Consider the following 15071-nt stretch of genomic DNA (forward strand, 5'->3'; position numbering starts at 1 on the left):
TTCCAGGTACTACTGACCATAGTCATTACAATAAAATCTAAACCACTTGCCTTATTTAAATCGCTTCACTCCCTCCTACTGCCAATTTAACTTTTCTTCAGTAGTCCATGGAAAGAAAAGGTCCTTTTTAAAAAGTATTCTCTTGAAACTAATGTCCTGAGCACACGCATAACATGTTTGCCCAAGAACATTAAAGAATGTGTTCTATATTCTGCCTGTGAACAAGCTTTTCGAGGAATGCAAATTTGCTTTCAGCGCTTACACAATGGACCATAGTGTCATAAGCACTATTCATGTTCTATCAGTCATTCTGTTCAAAATTTTATTAAAAAAAAATAATAAAAAGCCTGCAGTGTGTATAAAACATTGGCACACAAAAGACTTATTGTCAGAATATTTGCAGGATCCCCAAAATAGAAAAACTACCAAAACCAAATTAATTTATAGCTTATAATTATTTTTTGAAATGCTACACCAGAACCCTAAATTTCTTAACCGATCTATAGTATAAAAAGATACAGCATAAATGATCTTCTCATCATGGCATCTGATGGATACAGATGAGAGAATACATTTTGTATTCTTCCGAGAAACAAAGGGGATTTGAGCACTGGGACAGCTGGCGCATGTTGGCACTCTGTCTGGAAAATCCCAAGGTTCTAAGGTACACGTGACCTTGGGGACATTTTAATTTCATTATTTTGTTTTCAGGTCTGTCAACTATATTTCCCAAAAGTCAGGGCATATTATGTGGTAATGCACCAGCAAGTGTGAAAAACCAGGCTATAAAGGAAATGCCTTACATACTTTTTTTTCTGCAGAGTAGTGTTTCTTCAAAGCACTTATCTGGAAATATAAATAAATGGACAAGTAAAAACCAAAATATTCTAGCCAATACTAGCGTGTGTCCAGAGAATGGGGTAAAAATGGAGTAAGAGGCACCTTGAGTCCCAGTGCCAATCCCAAAACCCTCAGCAGCCCCTTAAAAGAATTTCTCAGAACTTCTAAATCTGACTCAAACTCTGAAGACGAGAGCTAAAATTAAAACTTATACGGATTCATAAGTAGCCTAAAGGGGAAGTTATTTATAGTGAAGTGTAGCTGAGAAAATGTCATACTAAACTGAAAATTGGTCACATCATTAGAACTCAAAGTGCACGACTCTGAAACTGCATTTCCTTTTAGAAACAAATATGTCCATCCCAAATTGAAATACAAGGTCAGAAACACTAAAAAAAGGCAGTTGACCTATTATGCAATAAATGCTTTCTCAAAAACACCTTGAGGTGGACAAACAGAAAAAAAAATAGGGAATTCATTCCTTCACAAATGACCTCACATATGATTTTCTCACCCCATCATGCAAATCTGAATTCAGCATTAAAACCATAAAGTCACATATTCATTCTTCAGACTATCTAAAGGTTTGCTTTTTTTTTTTTTTTTGTAATCCTAGACAAAGCAAAACTAATTATTACTATTAACTAGTCACTCCCTGGCAGTGTAATGAGATAAAACTTTTCTGCACAAACGTCAAAATCCCAGAAAATAACACAGGTATTTCACTTTGTTTTCCAGTCATGAAGTTAAAACATTCAGTAGGAAAAGAAAAGCTCTCAATGTCTCTTTCTCATTTTAGCCTGGAAAGGTTAAATTAAAAATCAAATGTATTAGCCTCATTCAGTAATTTCTCTCTCCATAATTTCTAATATTCTTCCAAATTTGTGAGGTCAGTTAATTGTTAAAAATCATAAATCATAAAGACTTTTTTCTTGCTTGTTTTTGTCTTTTTTCTCTATCTGTATAACAAGGATGAGGAACACATCTCTCTTTTTAAACAATTTTTTAAAGTATTAATGGTTAACATTAGCATAGCCCTTTACAAGGGTCAAAGCACACTATTTTCCACACATACTACCAACTCTAGGGCTACACTGCCTGGTACTAAATTCTGGTTCAGTCACCCTGTATGACCCTGAGGAAGTTACTTCACCTCTCTGTGCCTCAGATTTTGCATCTACAAAGTGGCAATAGTAACAATTCGTATACCTTGTAGGACTGTTATGAGAACTAAATGAACATATATAAAATACTTTTTTTAAAAGTAGGCTCCATGCCCAGTGTGGACCCCAACACGGGGCTTGAACTCAAGACCCTGAGATCAAGACCTGAGCTGAGATCAAGAGTCAGATGCTTAACCAACTATACTTAAAACTGTGCCTACCACATGATATGCATTACACAGCAGTTAGCTGATTTTTTCTTATTGTCAGCATCATCAATCCTCATATTTAGGCCTCAAAGCAGCCCTATAAAAGGTAGGACAGCAGATATCATTTTACCCTTTCTCCAGATAAGGGAATCAGGCTCACAGAAATCAAGTGACCCATCCAGAGTCACAGTCAAGAAGTAGAATCAGAACTAAAGAGCCAAGGACTAAGAAGGAATCAAGACATTTCAGTACACTGTGTTGTATTATATCACAGTTTATTTTTTGAGCTTGTATAGTTCAACATACTACTGTTTCAAACATTTAAACACTCAAATAATTTTAGGGGCGCCTGGGTGGCTCAGTTGGTTAGGCGACCAACTTCGGCTCAGGTCATGATCTCGTGGTTTGTGAATTTGAGCCCAGGTCATGATCTCGTGGTTTGTGAATTTGAGCCCCGTGTTGGGCTCTGTGCTGACAGCTCAGAGCCTGGAGCCTGCTTCAGATTCTGTGTCTCCCCCTCTCTCTACCCCTCCCCTGCTCATGCTCTGTGTCTCTCTGTCTCTCAATAGTAAATAAACGTTAAAAAAAAGTATTAAAAAAAAACATTTAAACACTCAAATAATTTTAAGCAGCACACACTAGTAGCCATGCTGAGAATGAGTCTTTGATCCAAAAGATACCTGCAACTCTTATTAAGTATTTTAAAAGTAGCAACATGAGTCGGACTTTTAAAGAGAAGTATGCACTGAATAATCAGGTTGGCTGGACAAGATGAAACTGTCATCGATTTTCCAATACTCAGAATTTCTTTTAAATAGCAAGATGTATACCCCATGAAACTCCAGGGGTTCCATGTTAAGATTTATGCTGGGAAGTGGAAACAGAATGGCATTTGGAGTCAAAGTTTAAGTTCTAACTCCATCTCTTATGCACAGGAGACTGTGACAATCACATCACTTCTCTGAGCTTCAGTAACTCATCTATCAAAGATCTACCTCACGAGGCTGTTATGAGAAACAATGGAGATGATGTAGGTCAAAGAGCTTTGTAACCACAAAAACTACACCAAAATGTGTTATTATTACTATTAGCTACTTTGATTACACTGAGGGATAAAACTGGGCATTCATCATTTTCCCATGGAAAATGGCCAACAGAACTCTTCCAATAAATATCATCGTGAGTATTTTGTGTAATTTTATAAGGTGACAATCTGGATTACACACAGTGAAAGAGAAATTTAGGGAACCTGCAAAGTAAAAGGAAATTCAGTAAAATCTGACCAGTTTCTTTTTCTGACTTTAAATTAAACAATAGTGAAAATTTTCAATCAAGTCATGAGGGAACTTAGCAGACATATTATCATCATAGCAGTAATCATAATACATTCTACTCGTGTGACACTTTTTTAAAAGCTTTTCACACATGTCATCATAGAAATACCATAAATATTATTCTGTTTGTTCACAAATATATGGCAACATTCATAAAATTTCCACTCTTAGGCAAATCCCTTAGCTTTAGTGTCCTAGCATAAAAAAATGAAAAAGTTAGATTACATAGTGGATAAAGTTCTCTTTTACAGCTATATAGTATTTATTGGGGTCTGTGGTTAAAACAGAGGAAAAAAATTCAATGGAAAGAAAATTTACATTACTTAAACTTATTAGAAATGAAAAAGTTATTTTTAAATATTGCTTTTCTTATATCTTACAATTAAAACATGTTCCAAAATATTCAGAAAATTGGAAAATGGCATTTTATAGTTAAACTTACTAACAAATTTGAGAATTACAGAATGTTTCCCAAAAATTGGAAAACTATATTTCCTAATGTAAGATTATAATTCAGTAACTATCAGTATACCATATGCAATACAAAATATACACAATACTAAAACTAAGTCAAACTTCTGTAATTCAGAAAATAATTTAGACTATTTCAATCCCTCAGAGATACTGTGACTATCAGCTATAATAATTCAATACTAAAAATATAAAATAACCGATTGTTTAAGGTCTCTGGCTTGGTATATAAAATATCAGATTCATGGGGCGCATGGGTGGCTCAGTCAGTGACTCTTGATTTTGGCTCAGGTCATGACCCCAGGGTTGAGGGATCAAGTCTCACACTGGGCTCCACGCTGAGCAAGAAGTCCACTTAAGATCTTCTCTCTTTTTTTTTTTTTTTTTTTTTTAAATTTTTTTTTTTCAACGTTTTTTATTTATTTTTGGGACAGAGAGAGACAGAGCATGAACGGGGGAGGGGCAGAGAGAGAGGGAGACACAGAATCAGAAACAGGCTCCAGGCTCCGAGCCATCAGCCCAGAGCCTGACGCGGGGCTCGAACTCACAGACCGCGAGATCGTGACCTGGCTGAAGTCGGACGCTTAACCGACTGCGCCACCCAGGCGCCCCTAAGATCTTCTCTCTTGATCTTCTCTCTCTCTCTCTCTCTCTCTCTCTCTCTCTCTCTCTTCCCCCGTTCTTCTCCCCCCACCCCGCCAAAATAAAAAACAACAATAAAATATCAAGAAAATAAAACCACTCCTAATAGTATATAACAGAATCCAAAGAGGGGAGGGGGGGGACAAAGTTTTAACAGTAAACTGTTCATACTATAGTTTAGCAAGCACCTACTATCTGCAAAGCACTATGCTAGTTACCATGATGCAAAAATTAAATCAAATCCTTCTTCAGAAGCATAAAACTTAAAGGCCAAGTAGGAATAGTACCATGGCCGGAGTGGGGGTGGGGGGATCTACTTGGACTACTAAGGTCTTTTTCCATCTAATGATTTCAAAATCAGAACCAGTCACATATCTGATGAAAAAACAGTCCATGTTTTTCATACACAAAACCCATATGTGCATTTAATTTTTTCAGTACCAGTGATAATTAGTTATGATTTTATATATACACAGTGAAGTTGCCTGGCCCAACAAAAGTCACTACATGATTTAATGAAGTCTAGAACTGGGAGTCAGAACACTTCTAACACTAATTAGCTCTGTGACTTTAAAGGACTTGAAACGGCACCAATCTTCTCTGGCCTTCTAGCACATATTGTACCTTTGGGTAAATTATTAAACTTCTCTAGGTCTGTTCCTGCATCTACAAACTTATAGATTCTAGAAAGTATCTGGATTGAAGGTTCTCACTTTAAGTGCAGATTCTTGGGCCCACTCCCCATGATTCAGAATGTCTGCACTGGAAGCTAGGAAGTTAAATGTCCACCAAGCAACACAGGTGATTGAAATATGCAGGTGGTCCTCAGCCACACTGGAGGTCATCACAAGTCCTAGTCACATCACTGTGACTCACAAATGATCTCTAAAGTCCCTAACTGTATAAAAAAAAATGACACAACTCATGTAAGCACCAAGGTCTTAGGAATTCTGGATATAGCATAATGTGCAGGCCACAGTAGATGATAAATAAATATTTATAAAGAGGAAGAAAGGAAGGGAAGAGACTAGCTGTCATATTTTTGGCTAAGAAACATACAAAATGGTAGTAAAATTAAAATTGGGTAGAACATACATCACCAGCTGAAGAGCAAAAACCTCAGTCTGTACACACATATAATTTTAAATATAGCAGGAGCCACTGTCAAACTGCAAACTACTAAAGAGAAAAAGGGAAAAAACATTATGCGGAAGCCCAAAGAATTTTAATGGAAAATTACTGGTGACTAAAACGTAGCAACTGTTTACTCCAACACAGAATTTTAAGGACTGGGACTTGGAATTGGGACTCAAGTTTGAAGTTAATGGTTACTCAAATGCATAAATTTCATTTGGGGCAAAAGTATATGGATTCCAGAAATATTGTTGGCAATATTAACTTTTGTCCATTTTTAATTCCATTTTCCCATTCACTTACATTATAATTTTTGAGATGTTTTATCTTCACTTCTGATGATCTTCAAATGTCAATGGCTCTTAACACATTAACTGTAAACAAACACACAAAGGAACTTAGGGGAATTCAGATATTTAAGGAACCCTACAGTAAAGTATTCTAAATTATTCTATAAAGCCTGCGGGGTAGGGAATGGCAAGAGGAGGTTCTGGTACCACGTCTAGCTGCTTCATAATTTATCTGACGTTCAAAATGTAGTGTTGTTCTAATGACACTATCCTCTTAATCATCAAGCAAAGAAAAAAAAATCATCCAATTTTCTGTCAGAAGAAAACAACATTCAAAGCTAGAGAAAATTCTCTCCAAATATGGACACTCTGAACGCACTAATTACTGTGTACACGTTATCTTTTTCCTTCTCGGTAGTGCAGCCAATCACTCTACCACCCATCAACTTGCCTCGGGACTGTCCTCTAACCACCAGGTTTTGGCCTGGACCTTGAACACTAGATCTTCGGGTATGATCAGTTCTTTACGAAGACCCTAACATTAAAAAGACTAGGGTCCAAATGTCAAACTGCTCTCCCTAATCGTCAGTTTTCTCATCTGTAAAATGGAAACAGTTAACACTGTTTATTTTATCCAATTATGATGATGATATGAGAAAATGCATATTAAAGGATTTAGCACTCAGAAATGTTATTATTTATACTTATTATTTATATTAGTATTAATAATCACAACAACAATATTAATTTACTAGTAGAATAACTGTCCACCACTTGAAAAGCAAAGCTTATCCCAGGGGCTTATATTTTTAGGTACTGCCTTTGGTGGTAATGGAAGAATATTATTCAATACCAGTAGCAGAGGACATCTGTATCGTATAAAATTTTATTTTTGACCTTGCTGAGCATCCTGGCTCAGCTCAAGAAAATTAAGCTCCTGGTAACCAGGAGCCTATCATCAGCCAAAGTTATTATTCCTTTTGCTAACACACGACCTGCTAACAGAGTCCTATCTGAAAAACTGCTCACTTGCAGTCATCTGTGAATGCAATTCTGTTAAGAAAGGAGATGCATATATTGGTTACTCATGCCTATTAAACCCTCTGAATCCAAGGAATAATACAATCCAGAGGAGACTTCTCTACCCTCTCCTACTCACTCCTAAATGATTAAACACCTATGTTTGACATTCCATGCTTAAAATAGTAATATTTAAATTAGGACACACAAAAATGAATAAACAGATTTCTGTGGATTTTCAAATTTGTAGGTCAAAGATATAAAAATACACAAAATATTGGCAAAAGCACTCAGAAACTAACAGGGCCCCAAACGGCAAGCTTTATTTCCCTTACAGATACCAAACCGTTAGAATTGAAATGAGAGAAAATACCTAAATAGAACCTGATGCAGTATTTTGGGGGTGGGAAATAAAACACATGGACACGTGGCTTGGAAATGAGCTGAGAACTGCAGAAGAGTAAGCAGTGTAGGCCACCATCCTCACCACCACGGCCACTTTACCACCCAATTCCTTGAGCTCCTCAAAGGAAATAAACAATGAAAGAGTACAGCTGATCATTCTTCATTTGACTTCCATTTGCCTTTCACTTCACAAGCTGACGATTATTAAACATATCCCTTTTACATTATAATCCCAGATTAGGATTATAAAAATCTGGCCCAAAATAATACACAAAAAAACAGAAAGTTAAAAAACTCAAGAGTTTAGAGTGCTCCAAGATACAGTTTTCTTTTCTAGTCTGCTACCATATATCATGTCTCTCAGTGCATTTTCTACGTTGGGCACTGCTTTTGCAAGTCTCAGAAGTGAAGTATTGTAGACTTTAACCGGAAAATGTTTTCTTTGCTAAAATGATTCATTTAAATAATATGAAGAAGCTGCTAATTACCTCCAATACCAATTCTCTCCTATTTCTTATAGACAGAACCTCCCATTTTTAGCTTAACACAGGCCTCCCAGAAGAGACTATATATCCTAGCCTTCCTTTTGGCTACGTATGGCCATGGGAACATGTTCTGACCAACTGGATAGAAGCTTAAAAGACTACATGTAACTTCAAAAAAGTATCCTTTAAAGAGAGAGAACATACCTTTCTTCTTCCCTTCCTCCTTTCTCGTGACTACAATGAATGCAAAGGTTAGCGCTTCAACAAATGTTTTGGTTCACGAGATAACACTGGAATAACGAGTCTGTGCCCTTGACACTTCAGGTCCACTATATCGGATCTGTACTGACTACCCCTGGGTTTTTATGTGGGTGAAAAACTTAAATTATCTCTGTTAAGCCAGTTAGTTTGGATTTTCTCTTATACTCTGTGAAATCAAAACCCTAACTTTAAAAAAATAAGAAGAGTTTTCCAAGTATCACTATTTAGGGTTTTTGAAGTATATAGTTTAAAACACTTTTTTTAATGTTTATTTATTTATTTTGAGAGAGAGAGAGTGTGTGTGTGTGTATGTGTGTGTGTGCCCGCACACATGCAAGCAAGGAAGGGGCAGAGAGAGAGGGAGAGAATCCTAAGCAGGCCCCATGCCCAGTGTGGAGCCTGACCTGAACCAAGATCAAGAGTCAGACGCGAGGCACCTAGGTGGCTCAGTCGGTTGAGCATCCGACTTTGGCTCAGGTCATGATCTCGCAGTCTGTGAGTTCGAGCCCCACGTCAGGCTCTGTGCTGACAGCTCGGAGCCTGGAGCCTGCTTCAGATTCTGCATCTCCCTCTCTCTCTGCCCCTCCCCTGCTCATGCTCTGTCTCTGTCAAAAATAAATAAACATTAAAAAAAATAAAAATAAAAGAGTCAGACGCTTAACAGACTGAGCCACCCAGGCACCCCTGAAACATATTTTAAAAGTTAATTCTTATTATATTGAAAATATAGCATCTGCCCTTATTTAATATAGACTAAAAAGTATTTAAAGAGCCCAAGAGATAATCACATCCAGTAAGAGTCTCTGAAAGAAATGAAAAGTCATCAGCGAGTATTGCCACAGTAAGTACTAAGTACTTGGGCAGGGGAAGAACTACAAAGTTGATGCAATAGCAGTCTATAGTGATGACAGCATTGGTACATATACAGAAACACATTAAGAAGGACAGCACAATCAGTTCTGTGTAATAGAATTACAGGAAAGTGAACTGAGGTTATTATTTTCATTAAGAGGGCATCTTCACCAGTGTCTTTCATTTTAATAACCTTGTACCAACTTTTTTTTCCCCAAAATTTCCATTTTTAACCTGATTTCCTGTGGAAAGCAGGCTTATAAAATCACTCCCTGTCCTTAATTATAACCTCTCAATAGTTTTCAATCCTATCCACAGATTTAACTAAATCAAACAATAGGACAAAGATGGCAAGTGCTTTACCTATTCAAAAATAATTTTCTTAAAAAGAGAAAATACTCTCTACTAAAATCTAGAGAATTTCCACTGGTCAAGTCCTGAATCACATACAACCTTTGGCCCTGGTGATTTTGAATACAATAGCATGAACTTGGCAGCTTTACAAAATAAACTTACTGCTCTCTGGACATCTGTATCAGGGTTATTTCCTTCCCTTGGGCGTAATCCAGACTTCACTGGTTCAGGTGATGGTTTCCTGGAATTACTTCTTTATAATATTTTTTTTTTATTTTTTTTTTTAACATTTATTTATTTTTGAGACAGAGAGAGACAGAGCATGAACAGGGGAGGAGCAGAGAGAGAGGGAGACACAGAATCTGAAACAGGCTCCAGGCTCTGAGCTGTCAGCACAGAGCCTGACGCGGGGCTCGAACTCCCGGACCGTGAGATCATGACCTGAGCTGAAGTCGGACGCTTAACCGACCGAGCCACCCAGGCGCCCCTATAATATTATATTTTTTAATGTTACCCCTAATGTATCTTACCAAAGACCTATTTTTTTTTAATTTTTTTTTAACATTTATTTATTTTTGAGACAGGGAGAGACAGAGCATGAACGGAGGAGGGTCAGAGAGAGAGGGAGACACAGAATCTGAAACAGGCTCCAGGCTCTGAGCTGTCAGCACAGAGCCCTACGCGGGGCTCGAACTCATGTACCATGAGATCATGACCTGAGCCGAAGTCAGACGCTTAACCAACTGAGCCACCCAGGCGCCCCACCAAATACCTATTTTTAAGAAAAGGCCTAAAACACGTATTTCTGATGTGTTACTCATGGCTGAGAAAAAAAAAAAAAAAAAACCCTCAAGAAATTTCCCAAAATTAGATATCATAAATCCACAAAAGATGACTTTTACCTTCCACTACTTCAATCAATATTTGTACAAAAATGCTGTCAAGTAATAGGCTTATGGTAGCTGTAACACAGACCTTAACCCAGTCTATTTCAGCAAATTTGATGGAGTTACTAGAAAACAATTAGTAAAAGACCTAAGGCAGTGACTCTCAAACTCTTAGTTTTAGTTTAGGATCACCTGGAGGACATATTAAAACAAACCGCAGGCTCTACCCCTAGAGTCTTTTATCCAATTAAATCTGAGGTAAGATCTGCATTTTCAACAAATCCCCAAGGGATGCTGATGCTACTGATCTGGGAACTAATGGTCTACGTTAATAGAAGACTACTGATGATAGCATAAAGAGGAAAGAAGAAAACATATAGGGGACCCAATCTCAGCTTTAGTATACTTGTATACTTTTGACTAGTAATTAATCTTTTTAAATGCTCTTTCAGAAAAATCTACACAGTAATTATTGATTAGTTCACAATAATATTGGATCTCGTCTGACAAAACTTTAAAGTTCTTTTAGGGTCCTGGAAAAATAAAATCCAAAATAAGTAATTTTTAAGTGACCAATACATTCGCTGTCTGACACAAAGTGCTAATTATATGGCCAAGGCTGGAAGTTCAACCTGTGAGTTTCACTAAGTTCCACAGTGAGTTTCTACCACTAATCCTGGTCAGCTGCCTCCGAAGACATGCCAAGAGTCACAAGGAAGTGGGTAAGAATGTGTGATTGGACACAAATCCATCACCACTACTGGAAAACAACCCAAAAGCATATTTCCTACCAACATATTACCTCTAAGTGACCTTGAGGCTGAAACTAAAGGTGAGACCTTACAACAAAATGTGTCTCAGAAATCTCAAAAACTTTTCTCCCTTTTCAGATTGTAAGTACCGTCAAAATTCATGGAAACAAAAATCCAGGATTTGCTATTTTCAGATGATGGTAATTTTAAAGGAAGACATGTAACTTAAAAATGTAATTAGTTGAAGGCTATTTTTTTGAGTATATTCTGGGTGCCACCCTTTGATTTTTATCTAAGCTAAATGTAAATATGTGCATATAAATATGTAAATATAAATGCTAATGAATTTATAGACTAGAAATCAACTTATACACCAAAATAATCTGAGACGAACAAGTGGTGCCCAGCATGAGGGTATATAAAGGATGAAAGAAATAGGCATTAAATAAAATGACTGACAAGATAAGTTAGACAGAAAGAAACCAAAATAATAAAGAGTAGCAGATGGAAAAGCAGGTAGGCTACAGGAACACAGTGTTGTGAAGATATACAGGACTGGGCACAAGAAAAGATAATGTAGTCAATTAAATCAGCTGAGTGTGTCAAGAGACTTCATTTAAGAATAACTTTAGCTTGAACCTGAAATTGTGTCTTTACAGGCCAAATTCAACATAAGAAAACCCTTTTTAATCCTTTGAGTGGACACAACATATAAAAGAGCAATGAACATTCAACCATTCTTTATTTAAATGTTCACTGGGCACCTATTTGGCATCACATGTGTCAGCATTTGATTATGCATAGTAAAAAATTATCAAAGAAACCCACTCAAGCAGTACATTTTATAACAGCGTACAAACTGAAAAAAATGGAAAACCAGACTAAGAAGGCAGAATACTACCAGGATAGTGTCAAATCCGGCTGCATAATTTATACAATTCTAAGGCACAGGCCTACCCTAGCTATCATAGCTAGCCCACAGGATTGTTTTAACTCTATCCTGTATAAGTCATACTTATGTCAAGAATCAGAGAAAGAGCAGCAAGAATTAAATTATGGAATACAGCCAGGTTGTCAGTGTGCTGAAGTGAATTTGCTCCCAGCTCTCTCTCTATCAGCTGGACGCATTGAAGAATGGACAACAGCAGAATATACAAGAGCTACTGAACAGCCTACTGAAGTTGAGCAACTCCAAGCAAGACTCACCAAAGAACATTACTTTTTTTAAGGATGCAAGACAACATGAACATAGCTGATTAGGAAACTGCTATCTGGATATCATATGAAAAATAAAATCACTCTTTTCTGGCCAAAAAGTATCAAGTCAATGATGACCTAGAAGGCAATGCCTAGAGCTGCAATAGCAACTCTGAGATGACTAAAGATATAGACAGACAGATAGGTAGATATCAAGATTCAACATGCATTTAGCGTGAACTACAGATCCCACAAGAGCCAGTCACCCCACTGCAATGGTTTGTCATTTTCACAAAAACAATGGGCAACCAGAAAGACTAGTGTATTATTTTTCAGATTTGTATTACCCCGATATCCCAGAAAAGCATTAAAAAACTTACAAATTAACACATTTGAATATCACATGATACTTAAACTGAATTCATCTAATAGTAGAAGTACTTGAAGAAATTAGAGAGGGGTGTATTACCAACTTCAGTTACAAATCTGACTGAAATCCTTTTGCTAAATTGAAGAGAAAGATGCAGTTACATAGTTTCTATTTTCAAACAAATGGGAAGCATACGTTTTTTACATAAACAATTTTTCTCGGAGCCAAACTCAGCAGAAATCTGTGTCAGTCTAGTCTGGAAAAGACATAGGAAACACATTGAACATATAAACTATTATTGTATGGGAGGTATCAAAAAAATTCACATGGCAATTCCCTAATTGAAAATATGAAATCAAAAATGTCCTAACTGTAAAAAAAAGAAGGCATAAAAATAAACTACACTTTAAGGGCAACGTTTCTGCAAAAGGCTGAGACAATACAGTCCAAACATTGATGGTTTGCTTTACCATAAGCTATCAAAGTAAAAATTTAAGCTACTGGATAGCCACTTAGCATAGCTATTCTAATCATGGTTGTCTACCTTGCCTCTGTATTAGAATCACCTACAATTGATTGTTAGCCTAGATTAAGTTTAAATTTAAGCTTTCTAACAAGTATCTCCAATGCAGCTATTCTACACTGATCAAACAAGTGTAATGATCCATAAAATAAAAGATATGAAAAAATTTAGCAGGGTGAATTCTACCTAGCACACACTCAATAAATGTTAGTTTTTTCTACTTTCCAGAGGCGAGGAATGAAAGCTGGCATTCTCCTATGGAAAGTAGATCATACTTATATTTTTTCCAGAGAGGATGAGGATAACATATTCCAGTCAAAACTCTTTCAAGGAGTTACTTTTCTCATATTCATCTGTCAGTAACAATTCTTTAATTAAGGGGCGCCTGGGTGGCTCAGTCGGTTAAGTGTCCGACTTCGGCTCAGGTCATGATCTCAGTTTGTGAGTTCGAGCCCTGCATCAGGCTCTGTGCTAGAAGCTCGAAGCTCAGAGCCTGGAGCCTGCTTCAGATTCTGTGTCTCCCTCTCTGTCTGCCCCTCCCCTGCTCACACTCTGTCTCTCTCTCTCTCTCAAAAATAAATGAACATTAAAAAAAAAAATTAAAAAAAAAACCAATTCTTTAATTAAGACTTAAAATGTATGTATAAACGTTAAAGTTACTGGGCTTTCTTTTGGGGGGGGGCAATAAATGTGCTTAAGTGGCATAATTAGGTACGTTAATTTGTAATAATAACAGACATTTACTTAGTATAATTTCAAAAATCCGTTAACAAAGAGTATTTGTAAAGGGAATTAGTAGTTGATAAGAATGCATCTTAATAATCATTGTCATTAAGATAAAGAATGATAGAATTTTAGAGCACCCAGAGACCTTACAGTTTTTCTAGACCAACTTTTTTTATTTTGAAAGATGAGAAAACATAGACTAGAAAGATTATGATACAAGCCAAAGAGCTAGCTGGGCCAGGGACTTTTAAGAGTTCCTAACTTCCAGTATATTGTTCATTCTAACAGACTATGCTGCCTCCTGTGGTTCTAAATCCTCTTACTTGGGTGAGATTACTGGTTGCCTCATTTGTTTTCTTTACATTCTATTCTGAACCATAGCTGTCATTTATAACTTTCCTATAAAATATAATTTTCCAACCTGTTTTCTCTTTAATTTTAAATCCTCAGCTTTCTAAATTTCAGAAAAATAAACATAAAATTTTAAAAATACTTGAAACAAATGTACAATATATGTAATTGAATGCAAAGAAAAATTCTTCTCTCCTGGAAAATTATTAAATCTACAAATTCAAAAAAATGTTTGTTGAGCACCTCTGACACACAGCATCTCTGTTAAATGCTGGAGATAAGAAAATGAGTAAGGTCCCTTTCCTCCAGTAGCTTATAGCCTAATAAAAAAGACAATTAAACAAGCAATTACACTGTGTTTGTTAAGAACTCTGGAAAAGGTGTGGGTAGGCTGCTGTGAATGCTTTAGGAAGAGAATCTTAATTTATAATGATGATATCAGCTAATCATTTCCCAATGAGATCTGAACAGTAATAGGAAAACACAGCAGTATCACCCGTATTTAATGAAACCCCAAAATGAATTAAAAGAGAGAAACTTCAGTTTATTCAGAAGATAATGAAAATTATGTTTTCACATAGCAGATCAGTATCTAATAACTCTCTAATAACAATTAGACTATTTTTCGATGGAAAAGAACCTTATTTTGTTATGGATATATAATATACACAGTTCTTCTATTATTTCTTCCCGAAATTTTAAATCACTGTTTTAAAACCAAAGGAAAAAAATTCATCGAAAACATGTCTAGTTAATATTCGCAACAGCTGTCTGCAAAACTGCATACTAAAGTCCTCCTCAAAAT

At 36.4% G+C, this 15071-nt stretch overlaps 1 protein-coding gene across 2 annotated transcripts in view; it reads right to left on the reverse strand.

Moving 5' to 3' along the window:
* MTMR2 (myotubularin related protein 2) overlaps positions 1-15071 on the reverse strand; it is a 117590-nt gene that overhangs the window by 101594 nt on the left and 925 nt on the right. Inside the window, exon 2 of one of the 2 annotated variants that reach the window (XM_060605302.3) lies at positions 6097-6167. The exons of the other annotated variant lie outside the window; for it this stretch is intronic. The gene's annotated coding sequence lies outside the window, so the exon portion shown is untranslated. The remainder of the gene's footprint in view (positions 1-6096; positions 6168-15071) is intronic. 2 annotated transcript variants of the gene reach the window in all.

This window comes from Panthera onca, chromosome D1 (assembly GCF_046562875.1).
Source record: "Panthera onca isolate mPanOnc1 chromosome D1, mPanOnc1 haplotype 2, whole genome shotgun sequence".
Classification (NCBI taxonomy): Eukaryota; Metazoa; Chordata; class Mammalia; order Carnivora; family Felidae; genus Panthera; species Panthera onca.